This window comes from Mustela putorius, unplaced genomic scaffold (assembly GCF_011764305.1).
Source record: "Mustela putorius furo isolate JIRA1106 unplaced genomic scaffold, ASM1176430v1.1 tig00003962_pilon_pilon_pilon, whole genome shotgun sequence".
Lineage (NCBI taxonomy): Eukaryota > Metazoa > Chordata > Mammalia > Carnivora > Mustelidae > Mustela > Mustela putorius.
This window is the reverse complement of record NW_025422106.1, coordinates 2,819,990-2,843,919: the sequence shown is the minus strand read 5'-3', so window position 1 is coordinate 2,843,919 and position 23,930 is coordinate 2,819,990. Positions and strand designations below refer to the sequence as shown.

The window sequence follows — 23,930 nt, the reverse complement described above, 5'->3', positions numbered from 1 at the left end:
CTAGGAGTCCCCAGCTAGTTCCTTCTCGTGTAGCCCCTTCTTGTTCTGGGTTCCCACTCCTCCCTCCCCTTCACTGGTTCACTGCCTGCTTTTTTTCACTTGTTAATGGTAATGCAGTATGCTATTTACTCCATCCACTAACAACCAATATTTGAGAACATTTATAGTGACGGAACTTAATCTAAGTTCAACTTGCTTTTTCTTACATTTCAGTATCGGGCATTACTAAGAGAGAGAGTCAAAATAATTCTGGTCAAAATCACGCAGCCAAAAACTTTTAATAAATGCTTGGGATTAGTCTACATATCGTTTGGGGCATAAAGTTCTTTGGCTGCAAGTTAAGAATGTGGGGTTTGCTTCACTAATTGGAATATCTCTTAGTGTTGAGATGGTCTCTTCTTGATATTTCTTCTGCTGTGGATTTTTAGCATAGTTATCTGTGATTGTATGAATGGCGTTGAGTGGAGAGGTACTTCTCATGTTTATTCCAAATAGGAGTACACAGCCAGTTACGATGGTAATGAGGAGGGAGACAAGCAATGCCACTGCCCAAGATTTTTGAGACCAACAGGTTAAGCCTAAGGAGTTTAGCCAAGATTCAGGAATAAAGGTCCACGCAAGATAGAGTATGAAGCCAAATTGGGAGCTTAAGAAAAGGACAAAGCCATAAATTGTTCTTTCTGGCCATGGCCAAGGTGAGTATTTTCCCTGTGGCTTTAGACAACCTTGATCTTCAGAGCTCCCACTCAGGCCCCTCCCGACAGCTCAGCTACCTTAGCACACTGCTTTCTCTTTTTAATGCCTGCCCGTGTAAACTCAGCTCTGTCAGGAGCTTCCGTAAGGCTCATGGGTTGTAAATGCAGCACTCCAAGTTCTGTGAATAGGAGAGGCCGGGGTGGAGGCACTAACCTTCTAGAAGATGCAGGGAGATCAGGATGGTGCTTAGTTCTTCCTGGGGCTCTGGACCAGTTCCTCTACTGTCCATTGTCAGCCCTTCCACTTCACATGTGGTTCCACTCTCCAGAGCTTTTACCTGCTCCTACTACCTGGTCACCTTCTTTCCACCTCCCACCCCACCCCATTCAAGGACTAGAACTTACCCCCCCCCCTAATCTCTACCCCAGCACGGGGCAAGAATTCAATGACTCTGAGATCAAGGGTCAGTGCTCTACTGACCAAGCTAGTCAGATGCTCCAAGGACCTGAACTTCTATTATTTATTTTTTTATTTATTTAGAGGCAGTGCGTGAGGGGGGTGGGGAAGAGCAGAGGGAGAGGGAGAGAATCTTAAGCAGGCTCCAAAGTCAGCATGGAGCCCGATGATGGGCTTCATCTCACAACCTTGAGATCATGACCTGAGCCGAAACCAAGAGTGCAACACGTAACCCACTGAGCCACCCTGGTGCCCCAACCAGGACTTTAAGTGTTTGTGATTGAGCACTTGGGCATTTGAATGAATCCTTCTCATTCCACACTCATGCCTGGCTCTGTTTCCTCTTCTCGAACCCTGGATGCCCTCTTGATGTCATTCCAAATTCTAAAAAATGCTGAAGATTCTTGGATGTCTGCACTAGCTGGGGTGGGGGAGACGTGGGAGATAATAGTAACTGAGACCACAGGCAGAGTAAAGTGTAGAAAATAGATCTGAATCAAGCTACCTGGAGAGGCTCTTCTGCCGCCTTGTTGTGTGTCTTAGGCAAAGCCTCCAATGTCTCTGTGCCTTCGTGTCTTATTTATCAGGCGAGGACAGTACTGCCCGACTTACTGACTTTCAAGATATGTTAAGGATCAAGTAGGGGAGCAGATCTGAACTTATTCTTAATTTAAAAGAATATTGAAAAAATGAATATTGTACCCAAATAGTATTACTATTAGGATATTCCCCCCAATCTCATTTTATATGTAAATATATATCTTTTTCTTTTTTAAGATTTTTAATTTATTTATTTGTCAGAGAGAGAGAGAGGAGCACAGGCAGACAGAATGGCAGGCAGAGGCAGAGGGAGAAGCAGGCTCCCTGCTGAGCAAGGAGCCCGATGTGGGACTCAACCCCAGGACGCTGGGATCATGACCTGAGCCGAAGGCAGCCACTTAACCAACTGAGCCACCCAGCCATCCCTATAAATATATATTTTTAAAATTACCCATCTCCACCAGCATCCTCTGAGGTATATTGGTAAGCAGCTAACTGCTAAACCAAGTCTGAGCTTCATCTCCTTTAATACCCAGTAGTCCAGGGAGAGGGGGCTCTTGAGCAGTACCATTTTGAGTCAGTGGAAACAGAGGACTTGCGTAATCCAGAAAGGTCTGAACCACCACATGCTGACTGTGAAGAAAAATGAAGGGAAATACCAGTGGGACCAGGCTGTGGGCTCACCTCTCTCATCTTGGCAACACTTACCCACATGGATGTCGTTAGGGTTGAGTTCAGATGGGTTTTGATTTGTAATTAGGATCCAGGTGAGGACGAGGATCCATCATTAGGATGGGGTTTCAGTTAGGTTTCGATGCTAAGTGTGGATGCAGGCTTAGGTTAGGGTTAGGTGTGGGAAATTAGGTTTGAATTATATTTAAAGTTAGGGTCAGTATTGGTTTAATCTAGGATTAGGGTTAGGTTAAGGTTAGGGCCATGTTTCTCAGCCCTGGCACTAATACATAGGAAGATGACTAATTCCATGTTGGGGGCCTCCCTGTGCTTTTTAGGATGTTTAGCAGCAGCCGTGGCCTCTATCCCCAAGATTCTTATAGTATCTGCACCAACCCACCCTGTAGGAACCAAAAAATGTCGCCAGACATTGTTAAATGTTTCCTTGGGGGTGAGGATGGTACTGGTGACTATGGGACTCTCCCTTGGTTGAGAGCCACTGGGTTAATATAGGGGCTATGGTTAATGTTAGGATTATGGGCTAGAATCAGGCTATTTTATCTTATTTTATTTTAAAATTTTATTTTTTTAATTTTAAATATTTTATTTATCCATTTGACAGAGAGGGGGCACAAACAGGGGGGAGAGGCGTGGGAGAGGGAGAGGCAGGCTCCCTGTTCCCCATGCTGGGCTTGATCCCCGGATCCTGACACCATGACCTGAGCCGAAGGCAGACACCCAACCGACTGAGCCACCCAGGCGCCCCCAGGCTGTTTTAGATGTTGAGTTGGGTTTGTGTTTAGATTAGGGTTAGTTTACAGTTAGGGTTGGGAAGTCATTTAGATGTAGAGTCAGGTGTAAGGTGAAGGCTTAGGTTCAGGCTCAGGTTCAAGTTCAGGTTAGGGTTAGGGTTTGTGTGTTGGTCATGTGTGGGTTAGTATCTTTCTATAAATGTATTGTGGAAAGATACTATATAATGGATTTTGTGTCTTTTCTCTGGCACTTCTGGGAAGTGGTTGTAGGACTTGGGGGGTAGAATACAAGGAGATGCCTCCCCCCAGCTCCCCTAGGAACCTGCTCAGTCTGTTATTGCATATCTCATTTACATATGTGGTCCCAAAGACCTTCATGCCCAAAAGTCAGGAAACCGGTGGTGTAAGTGCCAGGGCTCCCCTTCTGCCACGTTGTCTGGGCTTCCTAGGACCAGCACAGCTAGATGACTCAAGGACCGTAACAATGGAAAGACCTTGGAGCCGGAAGCCTGGGCACCGACTATGCTCCCCTTTACTGTTCTACTGTGTGTGGACCCACAGGCAAGTTCAGAGCCTTGCCTTAGTTTCCCCTTGTGTAGAATAACCAGAATGAAACTCACCTGAAACCCTCCACCCATGTCTAATTCAATGGGGGATGAAAATCATTGCAACAAGCTCTTGAGGCGTCGGGGAAGGAAGATGCTGCATCGATCCACAGTAATTTTATTATTCCGTTCCCAGAAGAAGGGGGGTCGGTATAGAGCTTCAGGTTCAGCACCTGCCTGGTGGCTGGAGCCTGCCAAGGCCTCCATCTGCCCACGTCAGAGACCACAGGAGGAATGGTGGTGTCAGAGGCAGATGCAACAGAGAAGGAACCATGCTTCACCAGCTTGTCAACATGTCATTAGGGTGTTCCTGTGGGAACCAAGAGCAGAGGCAGGAGGCAGGAGACGTGGGAGGGAGGGAGGAGGGAGGAAGGGAGAGAAATGGAAGAGATGAAGGGGTCCATGCCAGTACGGCATTCATCCCTGTCATGAGGAGAGCTCTATCAAACCAAGGCCAGGCCTATAAATCAGGCCATAATTAGTTGCAAAGAGAAAGCTTTAACATCCTCATCAAATTGATTAATACATCTTGCAGCTCAGGACAGGCTGGCCCTGCCTCGGAAAGCTGCAAGCTTGCCTGGCTGGGTGGGAATGGAGGGGGAGAAGGGACAGTTGTAGCCACAGCAGCAAGGAGCTGGGGGAGTCCTGCCCCTCTGTTGACCCACCAGAAGAAGGCTCTGACAGGTGGCAGGTGGGGCCGGTACTTGGTCCAGCTCGTCGTTATGGACCTGGAGCCTGGCGGATCAAATGAATGTGTCGGTTTAGTCAGGAAGGAGCCCTGCCACCTCCAACACATCATTTCTTTTTCTAGGTCTCAGTTTCACCATCTGTAGAAGGGACATCGTGGACCAAGGGATTACTTCCAGTTCAGACACCATAAATATCTAGGAGCCCAAAGAACGAGGACATTTGGGGTTTATGGCCAGGTCAGACCCAATTACAGGTTTCATTCCTAGGATATCCGAGGGGAGGTCAGGAGTTTGGGATAAGCTTAAATAATTTGGTCTGCCTTAGATTTGAGATTACCAAGTATTGCCTGTGTGTCTTTCCTGAGGCCTAATCGAGCAGCAAATATCCTTCTTTTACAGTGCACAGAGAGAAAGGGTACGGAACCACTTGGATTCACAACCTGGCTCAGCCACTTATTAGCTGCGGATTTGGGGAAAGGTCCCCAATCTCTTCAGTTTTCTCCTCTAGAAGATAGGGGTAACAAAGTCTACTTGCTGGGTCATTATAAGGGTAGATAAGATATATATGATGTGTTCGACTCCAAGTCTGACACACAGTAGGTGGTCAACAGGTAATAATTAGTATTATTATTGTTCAGAGGATGCTTGAGGTGTTAACAATGGCATGAAAATCACATGGAGACTGAAAAAGTCATAGTCTACTAAAAAAGTAAAGCCCCTGGGGCACCTGGGTGGCTCAGTGGGTTAAGGCCTCTGCCTTTGGCTTGAGTCATGATCCCAGGGTCCTGGGATCGAGCCCCGAATCGGGCTCTCTGCTTAGCAGGGAGCCTGCTTCCACCTCTCTCTCTATCTGCCTGCCTCTCTGCCGACTTGTGATCTCTGCCTGCCAAATAAATAAATAAATAAAATCTTCAAAAAAAAAAAAAAAAAAAAAAGTAAAGCCCCGACTCCCCCACAGGATGTTCAACTAGTTACCCTCCTCGGATGTAAAACGAATAGAAAGCATTTTGTTGTGTAAAAGGCCCTGGGCTCGAGCTTGAAGACTTGGGGATTTCACCTTTGCAATTTATGGATTTTGTGATTTTGTGCAAGCTTCTTCACCTTTCTGAGCCCCGCTTTCCTGAGTCAGGAATGTTTTTGGCATCCAGGCAGACAGTGTGTATAAATGATCCTTGTAAGATATAAATCATATTAAAATATACTTAACTATAAAGCCATTTTATAGGCAACATTCAGGGTATCAGTCCCTTTTGTCTGCTGCTGACTGCCCCAAGTCCCCCATAGGGAAGAACAAATGAAATACATTCTTCTTGGGGCACCTGGGTGGCTTAGTCCGTCCGGTGTTAAGCGTCTGCCCTAGGCTCAGGTCACGATCCCAGAGTCCTGGGATTGAGCCCCTCATCGGGCTCCCTGCTCAGCATGGAGTCTGCTTCTCCCTCTACCTGCTGCTCCCCCTGGTTGTGCTCTCTCTCTGTCAAATAAACAAATAAAATCTTAAAAAAGAAAAGAAAAGAAATACACTTCTCTTAAGCTCCCAGGAGTCATGCTTCATTGCTTGAAGGGACCCTGGGCTTTTATGTCTTCTATAAATTGCATTTTCGTATTTTCTGCTTTTTAAAAAAGGTTTTATTTATTTATTTGACAGAGAGAGAGAGAGATCACAAGTAGGCAGAGAGGCAGGTGGTGGTGGGGGGAGGAAGCAGGCTCCCCGCTGAGCAGAGAGTCAATTGCGGGGCTCGATCCCAGGACCCTGAGATCATGACCTGGGCCGAAGACAGAGGCTTAACCCACTGAACCACCCAGGCGCCCCTATATTTTTTGCTTTAACAAAAACTCTGACCTAATTGCTTATAATGACCAACGATCCTCTATTTGGTGGTGTTTTGGGTCCCATGAAGGTTTATGTAATGACACCACCCAAAAATCTATTCTTTCCTTCTTCTGTAATAATTGAACTGTGGAACGTATGGCTGATCATAGGTATATATATCTTTCCCAGCCTCCCTTGCAGTTAAGACGGCGGTATGGCTAAGTTCTTGCTCCTGCAACAAGAGCAGAAGTGATGTGGGTCCATGATGAGCTGGGCTTTTCAGAAATAGTTGTGCACCTTCTACACTGTTTATCCTTCCTGAGACCCAGAACATGCGTGTACCCTCAACCCAGCTTGGGTCAGGCAGACAAAGGCTACCATAGGGGATGGTGGAAAAGCAAGACAGGTGGAACCTGGGTCCCCCAATAATAACATGTAGGGGAACCAACCTACATGCCAACCTGGAGCTCACACAGTTCTGTGAGCAAAAAAAAAAAAAAAAAAAAAAAAAAGACTTCTATCTTGTTGAGACATTGCATTTTGCATTTTGGTTCTTTATTATAAAAGTTCAATCTTTCATCTTGGGGAATTATCTCTTTGCCTTGCATGTCCCCCAGGAGTCCAGAAGTCTTCTTACCCATGCCAAATGTGGAAGATACTCTTCATTTTAAAAGATACAGTCGGAGATTCCACTGCTCTTGGTGTATTTGAAGGCTGGGTCTGCATCTCATTCAGAGTCCTCTTCTGATCATAATTTTATTAAGATAATAAATGTACTCATGCTCTTGTGCTCGCTTGCATAATGAAGTTGATTCTATTCCTGGAAAGCAGCTGCAGTTCGAAAACCAGTGGGAGGGAAGATGGACCAGAAAGTAAGACAACCGTAGATTGAGGACGGCTGGAGAGATCCACGGGGATCTGAACTCTGACCCTGGACCATGCGAAGGGACAGGGAGGGTTCAGGGACCTGGAGAAATAAACCAGAGGTGCCCGGATGACGTGTCAGGAGCCTCTGGTAGAGGAAGTGGTGTTTTCAAGATCTGTACGCTGCTTTCTTGTGCTTCTAATCCCCAAGTAAACTTGACCCTCACTGGCTGACCCACTAGCTTCCCATCCGTTTGTCATCATCAGTCAAGAGTTTTTCGAGGCCTATGACACTTAGAAAGCCTCTCTCAGAAACCCACCCCTCCCCTTTTGGAATGTGGTCCTGGGCAGACTCGGAATTGCTCTTTAAAATGTTGAACTGTGCAGATGGTTGGAATGTGAGGACTGAACACCCCATTTCAAAAGCCAAGAGGTATGGGAGTCTCGCAGACATGGGATCTCGGGGAAGAGGAGACCACGGAGGAAGGCCATCGCGCCAGAGAGCCACAGGTGGGAACCAGAGTGGGGGGGAGGGGCAGCCTCACTTTGTCACACTGCTGGCCCAAATCACAGGGCAGGGCCGGAAGGGAAGTGCCAGTTGCAAATGCTCCCACCTCATCTCACAGCTCACCAAATATTACGGCCCAGCACATAAAAACCAGAGCGCTAAGCTTCCAGGAATGTTAAACTCAAGGAGCTGTGACCAGAAGCAGGCAGGCTCTGGGGACAGCGGTGGGGAGGTAGCTGTGGCAGGCCATGGGGCTCCCAGTAGGCCCCGTGGCTCTCAGGCAGCCACCGAAACCAAGCAGGGAACTTCACCCTTGTCCTGAAACCCACCTCTGCCTCCCGCCTCTCCGTGGCGAGAGCATTTAGGGGGGCCCTGAGCCCCCTGGCAGGAGCTGGGCAGCTTCTAAGCAGAAAATAAATGCTTTCAAGCCACATAAATCAATGAGAATTAGCAGGAGTCAAGGTAAAAATCTATCCTCCACCACTTGGATGTTTGAGCCTTGGTTCTTCTCCGTGATTTAGAGCCGTATGATTAGAGTGATCCAGACTCGTTCTGGTTTTTTTTTCCCCCCCTTTATCCTCCCTTCCCTTTCCAGATAAAGCCCTCTCCCGTGAGGCAGGTTCCCACTGGCCGCTAGCTCCTCTGGCGAGAAGCAGGTGTGTGCACCTGTCAGCTGGGCGCCTTGACGGATCTCTGTGTTATCTTGGTTTGTCTCCTCCCTGCCTGCCCCTTAATGAACAGTCCGCCCCAGGCCGGGGAGGCGTCGTGGGTGGGGAGCTTGCATTCTGAAGGCTGCTGACCCTAAGTGAAACATGGGTCTAGAGGTGGCGGAGGGGGGCTGCAGTCATCAGAACTCCTAACTTTGACCTCTGAACCTGGGAGAAGATGGATAACGGCATGAAGGCTTCCCAGACCTGAGCCCCTGCCCAGAGAGGAGCCCAGCCCAGCAGCTGATGGAAGTACGAACTGGGAACCAGAGAGGTTAGGGGCCCGGATTCACTTCAGAGAACAGGGCTTCAGAGGGCCGACGTGGCATGGGGGGGGTGAAGGTGGAATTTCGAGTTAGAGAGACACAGGTGCAAATTGCATCTCCATCACTCACCACTGAGGTGACTCGGCACAAGTTTCTGAAGCTCTTTGAGCCTGAGTTTCCACCCACCTTTAAAATGAAAATAATGGTATTATCTCACAGAGTTATAGTGAAGATGGCAGGAGATAATCAAATCAATGTCAAGTTGCTAGCATGTGTTGCCCAGAGTGTAGTGCTTATTCACAACATGGTACCCTCCTGCCTCTCTCCACTCTTCTCGCCCATGGCGATGCAGCAAGCTAGGAAAGAAATCAGAGTCTCAGCCTGTGTTTCCTAACACCTTATCCAGTACCTGGTATCCATCCAGCTCGGGAATCTACCCACTCTGGGCTCTCGGTCTAGACATCTAAATGAATGGCAGAGAGAGGGGCCCTCCAAGAGATAGACTAGAACGTGCCGGTTCTGAGGAAGGAAGAATCAGCCAGCATAGTGTTGTGTGATATCCATTGCCAGGTTCAAGTCCCGACTCAGCCACTCACAAGTTGCAACCCTTGGCAACTCCGTGGGCCTCAGTTTCCCCAGTGTCAAGGGGCTGTGATTATAATCCCTGCCATGGGGTGACTCTGAGGTTCAAAGGAAATAGTGGATGGGAAAACCCTATGCAAATGACTCTCTGTGTATCCTGGAGTGGTAATCATTTTACCCACCAGATTTCTCTTAGGAAGGGAACTCTGCTTGGAAGGATGCCCTGAAATGTGTTTATCATATGACCGACCAAAGCTTCAGAGAAGGGAGAGAATTGCTCTGCAGGAGACACAGAAAGGACAGGAAGAGCAGCAGTGAGGCTCCAACAGCGTAAAGAGAGGCCAGGCATCCTGGAGGGACCCGTGAAGTGCCACTCTGGTGAGTTGAACAGGCTGCCCACTGTGCCCATGACCGTGGCTTGTGCATTTCTTCCTATGCCCCTGTCCAATCTTTGGGTTTCTCCAGTAAACCCACCATTTTTGTAGCACCGATCGCACACGCCTGGTCATTGATACACATTCTTTCATTTATTCCTCCATAACCTTTATTATCTCATTTATTCCTCCATAAATTTCCCTCTCCAGATGAAGAGCTGAGTCTCAGAAAACTCAAGGCAACTTGCTCAAGGTCACACAAATGGTAGCCGTTAGAGGAAGGATTCCAATGGGTATTTAGCTCCGGGCACTGGGCCCTGTTGCCCTTTTGGGCCTCAGTTTTCTGAGGCTAAAAATGTCACCTGCCCTCCCTGAGGCTCAGTTTTTCTATCTTTAAGAAGAAATGTCTCTGTTGCTTCTCTCTTTGGTCAAATACTTGATAGATCGAAGAGGTAATAGATGTAAAGTACTTTGAGAGCTTTTAAACAAACAACCCCGTTGTGAAAGTAAGCTATTATTAATACCACGTCTCACATGCTAAAAGGTCTGCTTAATCCATCCCGCCCTAAGGAGCCAAAGAGGATATTTCCTTTCTCTGTTTAGTTTATCCTTTCTAGTCAAGTGTCAAGTCTGCTCTGTGTTTCTTTCTCTCATCAGAAAGCAGGCTTATGGATCTCCCCTAAAGCTACCCAAATCCAAATACCATGACCATGTCTAAAGATTCCCTTCCTCCTACTCATCTCTCCAGCCCCCACCAAAGATAGGGACTAACCCCATCATGTTTAACAAACAGCGCTCCAGAAAAAAGTCGTATCTTGATTTGTAGCACTTGCCAATGTCCTTGGTGCAAATACTCCCATCGTGCTTGATTTCAAACTATCATTATGATATCACTCAGGGCAGAATTGTGAAGAGATGGACGGGATCACACCCTTATGTAGTTTTTCCACCATATAGGTACAGCAGATATAAATAGCCCCAAAAGATTGTAGTAACATCCAGTGAAAAGGGGTGCTTGGCTGGCTCAGGTAGAGAAAGATCAAGTGACTCTTGATCTTGGGGTTGTGAGTTGGAGCCCCATGTTGGGTACAGAGATCACTTAAAAATAACATCTTTAAAGAGATCCAGTGAAATAAATACAAAAGGATGTGTTTTTATATATTGTTTCTGGTTTTTTAAAAAATTTATTTTATTGTAACTTTATATAAGGTTAGATTTTTAATTTGTTTTTTATTTTTTAAATGATTTTATTTGTTTATTTGAGAAAGAGAGTGTGTGCACAAGCATATGCAAGCAGGGGTGGGTGGGGGGAAGGAGCAGAGGAAGTGGGAGAAGAGGAGAATCTCCAGCAGAGTCCACACTGGGTGTGGAGCCTGACCCAGGACTCAGTCTCATGACCCTGAGATCATGACCTCAGCCAAAACCAAGAGTCTGACGCTGGATGGTTAACTGACTGAACCACCCAGGTGCCCCAGTTTTAGTTTTTTCTTAAATCACTGTTGGACGGGTGCCTGGGTGGTTCGGCGGGTTAAAGCCTCTGCCTTCGGCTCAGGTCATGATCCCAGGGTCCTGGGATCGAGCCCCACATCGGGGTCTCTGCTCAGCGGGGAGCCTGCTTCCTCCTCTCTCTCTGCCTGCCTCTCTGCCTACTTGTGATCTCTGTCTGTCAAATAAATAAATAAAATCTTGTTAAAAAAAAAAATCACTGTTGGACAAAACTCTTGAAAATTTAAAAATTCAGGGCTCACAAGCCAGAACGAGGCAGTGCCAGACCTGCTTTGTGTGACCCACAGGGCACACAAGGAGGGACAGTCTAGCACAGAAGCTGACACATGGTGGGGGAAGTGCCACGTGACCCTGTAATGTATTTTTCTATTTCAGAAACAAGAATCTCCCAGGAAATAGTATGCTGGATTGACAATGGCGATTTCATAAATGGGAAGTTCTCATCTAGTCCTTGAGCAAGAACCCCTGAGTCTCTTCTCCTGGGATCCTATACTCATCAGGGTCCTATTGGAAAAGAGATGGCCCACTTGGACAGGGTTTATTTGAGAAGAGTTTAATAGAGGGATATTTACAAGGCCATGAGCAAGGTTCAGAGAAATCCGCAAAGGATGGTGAATGGGGAACAATTGGTACTCTAGGCATGAAGGCTTAAAGAAGGAACATTCCCCAGAATCTGGAGAGAGCTGTAGCAAAGGGTGACCCATGGGAGCCATACCCTTTGGTTAAGGAACATGGGCATTGTCAACCTGAGGCCCAGCTGAGAGGAAGCTGGGGGAATAAAGACCCTGACCTCATACTCTATCTTCCAGTGACCTGCTGCACGATATAATTATGTCATCTTCTTCTCCTTTAAAAACTCCAGGCAAAGTCACTGTTTCTTGAGCATTGGACTATTGACTGAGCCCAGCCAGAAGTCAGAGGACAAGCGAGCCTGTTGAAGCAGTTCAAGAGCATCTCCCAGCACCAGCACCAAGAGCAGGGCAGGAGAAGGATAGAGAGTGGATGTGGAAGGCCAGAGAGGTCACCCCACCCAGGTGCTCCGTGGCTCATTGTAAGAAGTTATTCCCAGAGTATCATCTAGGCTAAAACAAAGTTCTGAAAATTAAACAGGCAGACTATCCATCGAAGGATACAGTGCAATTTCAGACTCAGTAGGACTGGGTTGAGTCTGGAGATGCTGTTGGCCTCTAGACCACCCTTCGGGTAAGAGGGTCTTGGGTCGTACCTACCCCATCTCAGGCCCTAGTGGGCTTTGTCTAGCAAAGGGAAAACCAGAACTACTTCCTACCCCTCCCTTCTTTTCCTTCTCCCCCAGTACCCTTCTGGTACAACCCAACTATCTATTAACCCAGAATTTGAATCTCTCTCCTTTTCCAGGTCCAAGGCCACACCAGAAAGAAACAGGTTTGCAGACCCCCGGAACTTGAAGGCAGATCTCTCCACTGGAGGAAATCTTTAGGGAATATTCCTAGGTCCTACAACCTTCCCTATCTCCCTTTTCTCTCCTCATTTTGACCCCTTCAGCAGGAGGAAACAGCTGGAGGCTTAGCCCGTGGACGCTTGGTCCAACTAACTGGAATTAGAAAGGCTGGTACTAGGGGTCTCTCCATTAATTCCAGACATAATGCAGGTATGTGCACTAGTGGGTGTGTATATGTATATATATATGATGTCAGTGCATTGGGGTAGGCAAGAAATGTAAAGTTGGAAACTGGATGGAGATGGGAACTTAGATAATCTTCTCAAAGAAGAACAACGTGGCAACACAGGTAGTGAGACCTAGTGACTTTTAAGATGTGTCCCATTGCCTTTGTACATTCACTACTCTTCCTACATAGGGTAACTTCCATGCAAGGGTCTAGGAAAAAGAAGTAGTTAAGTGAGGATTTTCTAGAAATGGCCTGTTAGTAAGATCAGCCTCAGATATCCAGATTCCGCTAGTTAAAGTCTCTCAAAGGGACATGTGTCTAGCAGCCTGGGGATAGTCATGCTTGTTCCTTTCCCCAAAAGAAAGCAGGAGAGGATGAGTCCTCAGGTTCCCAGCGAGGAGGCATACTGGTTCACAACACTAGCTATCATCTATCTGGCACTTGTCATAAAACCCTGACACCAAAGAGCAATTTACAGTTCACAAGGAACTCTTCAAATACATTACCTCCTTAAATTTTTACAACATACCTATGAGATAAGGCAAGGCAGGTTTATCACCATTTTACAAACAAGAAGTTGAGGTTCCAAGAAGTTCAATAATTTACCTAAGGCCACCAGACTCCTGGCTAGCGGAGCCAGGAGGGGAATTCAGTTTTCCTGACTCCTACCTAATACGGCAGCCCCTCTGTCTGCCGCCGTCTTCCCGAACTCTTCTTTGTCTGGTTAGCTAATTGTTTGGTATTTTCTGACTTTGTTCCCTTACAGATATACAAGTGCCCTGACAGCATGGACTCTGTCTCTCTTCCTTACCAATCACCTACAACAAAGCCTTCTACATAGTATGTGCTTAATAAAATTCTGTCGAATGAGTGAATAAATGAAACAGATTCTAAGCTACCTGAACGTGGGGTTCTAACTTTGACTTCTTGGAACCCCTCGCCATATTTGCACAGCAGGAGAATAAATACTATTGATAAAGAACAATGACCTAATATCCAGTGAGTGTGACTGACTTGCAGGAAGGTAATATGTTTTGAGGAAGAGAGTCCCCACAATGGCTTCTAGAATTCTAAGCCCCGACACTCACTTCTCAGTATTTCTGATTACCTTCACCTTTGTCCCACTCTCACCCTCAGGGTGAAGACATCTGCTCTTGGAACAGACCATCCAGAAGTTCAGGCCTGCGCCTTTCCGATTCAGGAAAGAGGTACGACGAAGTCTTTAACAATGGTCTGCGTCTCCGCGTGCTCCCACTGCCACCAGAAATAATAAAATGGTTTGTTTCTCTTGGCAGCCTCCACCTAACAGTTCCCCATGTGTGTGTTGCTTTCTTCAATTTTCCCCTCTACAAAATCTGGTCATGTTTAATAACAATAAATCAGAGAAGAGATTGCAGCCCGGAAGAGAAGTCTGGGGCAGCCGGGGTTTCCACATCTGGGGCCCATTCGGGTTGAAGCGATGACAATTCCTAATAAATGTTAATGGAGAACCTCCTCAGATTCATACACTCCAGCCATAATTTAGCCTGTCTCCATGCCAGATGACCTTTTGAACATCCAGAATACACCCATCATAGCACCAGCTACAGCCCCGGATTGCTTCCTGCATATGAAGAGGGGAAAAAAAAAAAAAAAGCCAACAACAAGGCTTCTTGTTATTGATTACATTTCTCCATTTTTCCCTTCTCTGGACTTCTCTTCAAGGCTCATAAAGCCTTGGGGCCCCCCAGCCACCCAGGTGGTTAGAGGCCAGGAGTCATGTTAAAGGATGTTCCCTTTTGCTCCCAAAGGAGGCTCCCTGAAGTCTGACAGCTGACACGGTTCCCATAAAAAACAGGACTGGACATCAACATTCCCCTTCCTTGGTTTTTTTGTTTGTAGGCTTTCTGATTTTTTTTTTTTTTTTTTTTTTTTTTTGGTTGTTGTTTTGCTCCAGAGAGACCCTGTGCTGATCCTGCTTGTTCTGTCCCTTTCGCCAGCCAGTCTCCCCTCTTCCGACCCCTCTAATGAGGCAGTCTGAAAAGCAACTTTAGTCTTTGGATTTTCTCTTCCTATAGCTGTCACCTCTGTGATGCAGTCCCGAGACGGCAGGCCAGAAGTCCTGGGAGGGGGGCAAGGTGTTTTCACCGGATACCCAGGCCATTGTCGAAAATCCCATCTGGCCAATGTAACTTATCATCTCACCAAAACATTTGGTGTCTTTGCCAAATTTCCGTATCTCTGTTAAGAACACCGCTACCCTTTCAGCCATATAGGGATCCGATCCTGATGCTACCTTAGACACCCTCTCTCCGCTGCCTTCTTTTCCCATGGGGGGGGGCGGTTGGGAGCCTCCATCCCAGCCTCTCTCCTTTTAACTTCCACTGCCAACTCATGCCTCCTGGCCTTTTCCCCCTCACCTTGAAATTGCCTCCTACCCAGTCTCTTTCTGCTAACCCACCCATGAACATGACAGTCTGGTCCTTCCTCCCAAAGTGCTATCTTAATTATGTTCTCCTCGGCTCAAAATTCACCAGTGGCTCCCCACTGGCTTATCATTATTGTTATTCAAATGACTGTTTTTCATAATTACGTTCTCCTTGAACTATCTAATATCATGTAATGTTGGAGCCAGATTTTTTTTTTTTTTAAGTACGTTCCATGTCCAGCTTAGAGCACAACATGGGACTTGATCTCACGACCCTGAGATCAAGATCTGAGCTGACATCAAGAGTCAGACACTTAACTCACTGAGCCATCCAGATGTCCTGGAGCCAGATTTTTAGACTGTAAATCCCAGGCTTTTTTCAGTTTCCCCCTTACCTATTTTAGTAATATGCTTTTTTTTTTTTAATTAACATGATTTATTAGCATTCCTTTGTTTATTCCGCAGATATTTTTTGAACCATCTCTACATGCCAGAGTTTGCTGAGTACCGGAGGATAAAGTGACAAACAGGACAAGCCACTGTCCCTCGTGGAAATACTTCCTTGTGGGGAGAAAAATCCAAAGAAAAAGAAAACAGGTAGATAAACAAAATAATTGCAAATTCTGATAAGTGCCAAGAAAGAGCTGAGAGAGAGGAAGGGAGCTCTATAATATTTTAAACAGGTCTCCAAACTCAAATGTCTGCTACCAATTGCTATCTTTCTGGTTCCTGAAAGATATGGCCACTTTTTGGGAATGCTCCTTTTAATAGCTCCAGTAAGGAGGAGCATAAATGATACTTTGTAAAACAATTTCTTGAGTGCATCTCCAATTTCTTTCTTTCTTTCTTTCTTTTTTAAAATATTTTATTTATTTATTTGACACAGAGAAAGAGACAGCGAGAACAGGAACACAAACAGGAGGAGTAGGAGAGGGAGAAGCAGGCTTCCCGCGGAGCAGGGAGCCTGATGCAGGGCTCCATCCCAGGACTCCGTGATCATGACCCAAGCTGAAGGCAGACACTTAACGACTGAGCCACGCAGACATCCCCGCATCTCCAAATTCTTAGCACAAATAGTTATTAAACAACTTAAGCTACATTTCTTGGACATTTAGAATAAAGGATGTAATCTAATGGCCCCCTTGTTTGTCCTGAAGACAGAATGGATGTTTACTTAATATATTAGTATCAATCAAATTAGACACAGTAAGAGATTGTCTGGCAAAACTTCCTGGGGAACAGGTGCCTAAGGGAGTACATCAGTCAACTTGAGTAGAATAGTGTTGTGTAAGAAATGACCTAAAATCTCAAAAGTTACAGTATTTATTTCTTGTTTATAGGTTTGTGGGTTGGCTGCAGTGACTCTGCTCTAGGTTGTGGATCTTGTTCAGGTTCACCCTGTGTACCTTCTCCTTCTGGGACGCAGGCCAAAGTGAGCAGGAATGCTCTTCTTGTGGCCAAGGGTAGAAACAGAAGAGGCCAAGCCAAACCAAGCAGGTAGAACGAGAACCTCTGCTTACATTCCACTGGCTAAAGCAAGTCACATGACTAACTGCACCATCAGGGGTGTGGCCCAGTTTTCTCCCCACCTGGAAGAACTGAGAGGACACTCAATATTTGTTGGATAATAATACCCTTCACCACAGGGGAGTTCTGGAGTTTTCCTTCATAAGTCATCTTTACAAATAGAAGAGATTGTCGTTTATCTGGGTGCCTCTTGGCACCATATTACCTTAGGTACAGCAAAGGAGGACCAGAAGACATGATTTCTTAAAGACACCTGTTTTGATACAAGGGCAATGTAATTCGTATTTGGTATCCGGTTGCCACTGAAGTCCCTTTTCCTTTGCCACCAGAGTTGTGCCATGGGGGTGATTTGCAGCCCGAGTCTTAATATCAGAGTCTGTATGTGATTGTATACAAGTGACAGTCATACAGCAAACATAAATACAGAAGAGGTTCTGATACCATCAGGGAACAGTATTCCTGCCGTCCGGCCAGCTTTGTCTGCTGCTACAGTGCAGTTAACTCTGGAATGAAATTGGAGAGCTAACTGATGGTCAGAGGGGACCGGGAAGACTTCCATTTGTAACTGAGACAGGCAGGGCTCAGCCAAAGGGGAAGCAGGAAGGATTTTATTTACCGTGGCTAGATAAATTCAGCTCAGGAACATTTATACAGTGTAGGAAATCACTTAATGGTTTAGCTTTTCAACTTATTCAAATGTAAAGACACAGGCATAATTGTGAACCCACACACTCAAAGTCTTTGACTGCCACATTCTGTATCCATTTCAGCTGTGATAATGTCCTTTCTCTCTTTTACCCCAGGGTGCTTTTCCTCCCTTTACTCTCTCAATATTAGGGATTTTTTTTAGGTACTACTGGAAGAATAGTCCCCATATTGGGATGCCTGGCTGACTCAGCCAGTAGAGCATGCTACTCTCGATCTCAGGGTTGTGAGTTTGAGACCCATGTTGGGTGTAAAGCTTAATTAAATAAATAAACTTAAAAAAAAAAAAAAGGAAGAAGAATCCCCAGACCATCAGAAGCCATCACCACCTGAGAACCTGTTAGAAATACAAATTTGGAGCCCCTCCCCAAGATTTCCTCAATGTCTGATGATGGAGTGGAGAGGGGTTGTCTGAGGAAATTGTGCTGTTTTGTTTTATTTTCAAGACTTTATTTATTTATGAGAGAGAAAGAGAGTGAGATAGAGCATGAGAAGCAAGAAGGTCAGAGGGAGAAGCAGACTCCCTATGGAGCTGGGATCCCAATGTAGAACTTGAACCCAGGACTCCAGGATCATGACCTGAGCTGAAGGCAGTCACTTAACCAACTGAGTCACACAGGCACCCTGGAAACTGTGTTTTAACAAACTCTTTAGATGACGCCTTAAGCGCGCGCACACACACACACACACACTGAAGTTTGGAAACCAAGGTAGTTCCAATTTAGTATGTCTGGGTCAGAACCCACAACTTACAATTCTAACAATATTCAAATGACACTGATGTTGTGACCTGTGGGCCACACTTCGAGTAGCACTGATTTAGAATTTAACCACACACACATGAAAAGATAGTCAACAGTCCTGGGTGGGTAGGATGAAAGTTTCAGTGAAAGAAAAGAATCACTAATGGTGGGATTTCAGGTAAAAGCCACCAGATTTTTAAAAACTAAAAAAACACATTTGGCTCAGAGGGTAGACCAGGAGCCTCTGAAGCCACATGGGCGATTAGCTTTCTTTGACTTATAGAGCCTGGGTATGGATGATTAAAGAATGAGGGTTGTATGGGGAGAAAAACACAGGACTAGGAGTCAGGAGACCTGGGTTCTACTTACCACTAAGAATGTAGCCACGGTCGTGTCTTTTCTAAATCTAAGACAATGAGAGCGACACAATCTCTGCTCTCCCCACTCTCCCCCTGCCACCATTTTTTGTCACAGGATTATGATTACCTTAGCCACGATTTTCTCTCCAGCTGAGTAAAGCAGTCTCAAAAATAGGGAACCAAGGTGCAGAATTGAGGGTCTACTGAATTAAATACCCAGCACCGAGTTACGCTGAGAATCGTGAGTGGAGTTAGGACTGACTCCAACCGTTCCCCCATTTCCTCCTTAGTGTAATGCTCGTTGAGCATTCAGGCTCTGAAGGATGCTCTCAGGGTTGGGATCCCAGCCTCCCACTTGGGAACAGTGTGACTTTGGGCAAATTTACTCTCTGGGAGCTGTAGTTTTCTATTCCAAGCAATGGGGATGACAATAATACCTACCTCATAGGTTTGTTGTGATGGTCAAAGGAATTAATACATATCAAGCGAGATATGTATTAATACATATCAAAGCATCTGATAAACGTCAAGGGCTATAAGGAGGAGGAGAAAAAGGAGGAAGGGCAGTGCGCTGTTGATTCCGCCCCCCCCCCCAAGCGGTCGAATTCTCCAGATCAGGTTGCAGGTCTTCCTCTCTCCTGTAGGTGGCGCCTCCCCTCATTGAGCGCCCCACCGGCGTCCTGGAGCGCGGGAGGAAGTTGAAGGAAGTTTCTTTACGCTTCTGTGCTGCGTGGGATGACTACTGTGGGCTCTCCTGCAGTTCCCTAAAACCTATGCCCAGGACGGCCAGGTTTGGGGATCTCGACTTCCTTCCTGGAATGGCTCCGCCTCACCCCACCCCCATCAGAGGCCACACAGTCTGGCCCGCAGACTCCCCTGCGGATGCGACCCTGTAGGGCCTGTCGCGGCAAGATTTAACGGCCCGCACCTGAGCTGGGGAGTTCAGAGGGAGTGTCTTTCCTGCTCGGTTAAAATGACAAATTGGTACATGAGCGCTTAATGAAAGATGCTGGAAACGTCCGTGAAGATCAGAAAAATCGCCTCTCTGAGCTGACAGCCAGGCCATCTGCATTCCCGCGTTCCTATTAATTCCTTAACAATAAACGACAGAAGCGCCTAGAGGGTTAACAGCTTAATTTAATCTCTGAGATTCCTTCCTGGAGCACTGAGAATTAGAAAGGCATTTACAAAGCGTTATCTGCACACCTGATTTTTCCCCACTTGATGTGTCTTCTGGACCGGTCACACCAGACCGGCACAGAGGCTCTGTCCCTGCTGCCATTGATGGAATGCCCTCCCCTGGGCACTCCTGGCTCCTTGGAACCACGTGGCTGGGCTCCAAGTGACCCAAGATTTGACTTCGTGGCAGTCACCTCCAATTCTGGTTTACATGAGTTCCCCAGGGCCTTTTAGGGACAGGAAAGCCCCTAAATAGAGCTAGAAAGGTGTTCCTCCTGTTTTTGAGTAAATTTCCTTCCTGCCGGGAAGCAAGACCAAAATAGGAAGAGGTGTGGGGTAGCCCCACCGGCTTGGGGAGCTATCAAGTCTGGCTCCCAGAGACACTGGCGGATCATTAGCTACTTACTGAAGATACCCATCCTCTGATTTTATGGATAAGGAAACTGAGACCCAGAAATATGTGATTGTTCAAGGTCATACATCCAGGGGACGTCAAAAACCTCAAAACAGTATTCAAGGCTCCTTATTCAAGGACAAGTATTCCTTCTGCTACAGGACTGGCAAACAGATTTCATCACTGGTTGATAGGGGCTTCCTGGGACCAGGGGGGCTTCCCAGGCTGTGTCCAAGCTTAGAAGGGAGGGCCTCAGTGACAATTTGGAAAGGTCTTCCAAAGAGAAGGGCAAAGGTACCACCCAGGTAATTGCCCTCCGAGTACTTTCCAGATTGTTTCCTTTGGGTTAAGGCATTTAAAGGCTTCCATTAAAATGGAAATGTTATCTGGGAGAAGTAATGCATTAAGCCATTATCTGTCATTAACACCTTGGCTAGAATTCAGTTAAGATTAGTTTGTTTGTTGCTCAGCAGATCCCTGAGAGAACGAGTTTTGACCAGGATCGGGGCCCAGGAAAGGATAAAAGGCCTCGCCCTGGTGGGCGCACTATTTCGGGGTTCAGTGCAGATGAGAATTAGAAGGCACTGGACAGCTAGTAGGAGGGACCCTGATGATGTAAGGGGAAGAGGCGATCCTGAAGACATTTTTGCATGATTCTCTTTTGGCTTACCTTTGCCTAGTATGTGTTGGGCTGGCAGAAAGGGCTACTTAAGATGGCGAAAGTTCCCGCCCCAAGACCTGAGCTCGGACAGGAGAACAAAGGCCCAAGCAGGAATCTGAGACCCCCGCCAAGGGCTCCAGTGGACCAATGGGACCCCGACGAGCAGGCAAGATATCCGAATAAGGGAAACTTGCCAAAAGACCCCTGAGCTCCCCTCGAGACCCCTTAAAAGCCCCCTCCTCCCTGCCTTGGGCGCGACTTCCGCTGCTCTGCTTTCCAGAGTCAAGGAACCTCGCCAGAGGGTGCCCACCTCCTCCCGGCGCAACTTTCCTGGCTCCCCTTCTCCTGAGCCCTGAAACTTCGCCGGAGAGTTTTTTAAATAAATCTTGCCTTGCACCCACTTTGCCTGGTGTTGTGTTTATCTCGCCAGAAAAACTTTACAGTATGGTTTCTACCAATCACATGGCTTGAGCCTCAGTTTCCCCAACCATTAAATAAAGAATTGGACTAGATCAGATGTTCTCAGGTCTCTACGTATTAGAATTACCTGGGAGGGGGTTCTTTTAAAATATCAAATATTTGGGCCCTACACCAGGCCAATTAAATCAGAATGCCCAGAATCGAGACCTGCTTCCCCTTTGCCCCAACATTTCTCTGTAGAATATCCTTCTATCAGTCATTCTACCATCCAGTCCTCTCCCACACACTGACATATTTTATGTACTTACAATTCTAGTTCCTGTATCATTTTGTATTTTGAACATATCCAAATGCTTTCAGAAGCAGGAAACAAGAATACTTTCTACAAACCCTCCGTAGCAGTTTTCACTGTCTCACAAAGTAAGAAGTGTAGAGGTCCTATTTTGTTTCCTCAGCTGAAAAATACTACAACTGACCCAGTCCTCTTTCATTCATCCTTTTGCTTCTTTACCCTCAGTGTTGGCTCTTGGTCTTGCTGCTGTATGGTCACCGGAGTTGAAAAAATCATGCCCTCAGGGTGCCTGGGTGGTTCAGTGGGTTAAAGCCTCTGCTTTCAGCTCAGGTCGTGATCCCAGGGTTCTGGGATCCAGCCCTGCCTCGGGCTCTCTGCTCAGTGGGGAGCCTGCTTCCTCCTCTCTCCGCCTGCTTCTCTGCCTATTTGTGTTCTCTGTCTGTCAAATAAATAAATAAATCTTAAAAAAAAAAAAAAAAGGAAAAAGAAAAGAAAAAAATCATGCCCTCCCAGAACTATGTTCATAGATACCTAGGAAAGGACAGGAGCCTCATACATGCTCATCCTTTCAATTAGAAGGAAAATGTCCCCATACATCTCTCCCACTGTAGTCTTCCTCTTACCTCTCATTGGCCAGAACTGGGTATGGCCATCTTTAGCTTCATGGGAACCTAGGAAAGCAAGAATCTGGTATTTTCAGCCTCTATCATGAGACGTAGTTCAGCTGGAAATAAAGAATGGTGAGAATTAGGGAAGCTCTGCCCACCTACAATAAGATGTTTGATAAGACATAGGATAAGGGCGCCTGGGTGGCTCAGCGGGTTAAATCCTCTGCCTTTGGCTCAGGTCATGGTCCCAGGGTCCTGAGATCGAGCCCCACATTGGGCTCTCTGCTCAGCAGGGAGCCTGATTCCCTTCCTCTCTCTCTGCCTGCCTCTCTGCCTACTTGTGATCTCTGTCTCTCAAATAAATAAATTAAATCCTTAAAATAAAATAAAAGACTAAAAAAAAAAAAGACATAGGATTTAATATCTATTAACAACAGTTAAGGCCTTAAACAAAACTGCTGCTTTATATACTACTTCCTCGAGCAGCTAAAGCCATTTTATTCATATCTCCGGTGCTAGCTCCTGAGACCACATCCTCTTACCTAGACAGGAAGTATAAAAGAAGATCAAGGCCATTTAGATGTGCTTTGTTAACTTGTGACGTGACTTTGAATGTCTTCCTGAAGAGCAGATTTCTGTCATCTGGGGTCTGATTTCCCTACCCCAGCTTGCTAAGTGATCTTGTGGCATTTAGACTTTCATTATGCACTTGGACAAGGGAGACCACCCACGTTCTGGCACTGCACCTTCAAGTCCAGATCCCATACCACTGGTGTTTGTCTGTCCTTGACCTCTGCAGAGCTCTGTAGTGGTCCTGTATCTCCACAAACCCAATTCTGCTGCTGGGACTGTAGGGGGAAAAAAATCAAAGGCATGTGCATGCACTGAATAAAGCTGTGTATTTATGGAACAAATTCAGTGCGTACGTATTGAAGGCATGCCACACGAAGGGACCATCAGCTGGGCTCATCAGATCAGGGCTGGCTCCTGGCAAAATCTGACATTTTGAAAATGGTCTTTGATGAGTGGGGTAATACTCTTAACATATGGAGAGTTCTTAAAAATCTATAAGAAAAGAAAGGACAAATACCCCCCAAAGGAAATAGGTGAGGCATAGAACTAGTCATTTACAAAAAGAAGTAGTGAAAGGCCAATAGGTACATTTTTTAAAAGTTCCTCTTTACCAATAATCAAATAAATATAAATAACAACAAAATACCAATTCTGTCAACTTGACAAAGGCTTAAGAAGGTCTTAAAACATCTCATGCCTCATGTGCTGGATAAGATCAATTAGCTCTCCAGACCCATCCCCATGGTTTTCGTGCACTATTATTGTGCTGCAGAAGTAGGAAAGCTAGATATGACATTTTCTACCCAGGATTCTGGATGGGAATTAGGTTGCACTAATTAAAAACACTTTCCTGGAGTGCCTGGGTGTCTCAGTGGGTTAAGGCCTCTGCCTTTAGCTTAGATCATGATCCCAGGGTCCTGAGATCGAGCCCCACATAGGGCTCTCTGCTCAGTGCGGAGCCTGCTTCCTCCTCTCTCTGTCTCTGCCTGCCTCTCTGCCTACTTGTGATCTCTGTCTGACAAATAAATAAATAAATAATCTTAAAAAAATTAAAATATAAGTACTTTCCTGAGATTGGGTTGATGCTGTCTGCTGCTGTCCAGAAGCCATAGCCACATCTCGTTTGGGTTAGACCATTTGGATTACTTGAGCCCTGTGGCAAGTAATAGGCTCAACAATAACTAACACGTGCACAGTGCTTCGAATAAGTGGAAAAGCAAGTTTACCATATATTATTAGCTCAAGGAAATAAAGTATTTCGTTCCAATTCTGGCTCTGGCTTCATGGCCTTGAAAAGCTCACCTGTTCCTCTAGGTCAGTTTCCTCCTCTATGCAGTGTAGGGGATTTGTTGGATAACTCCTGCCTGCTCGAGAGCCTCACCTCAT

The 23,930-nt window shown here is 46.2% G+C and overlaps 1 pseudogene; it reads right to left on the bottom strand.

The window, feature by feature from the left end:
• Positions 1-299: 299 nt before the first annotated feature.
• Positions 300-3,754, bottom strand: LOC101684085 (annotated as a pseudogene).
• Positions 3,755-23,930: the final 20,176 nt, after the last annotated feature.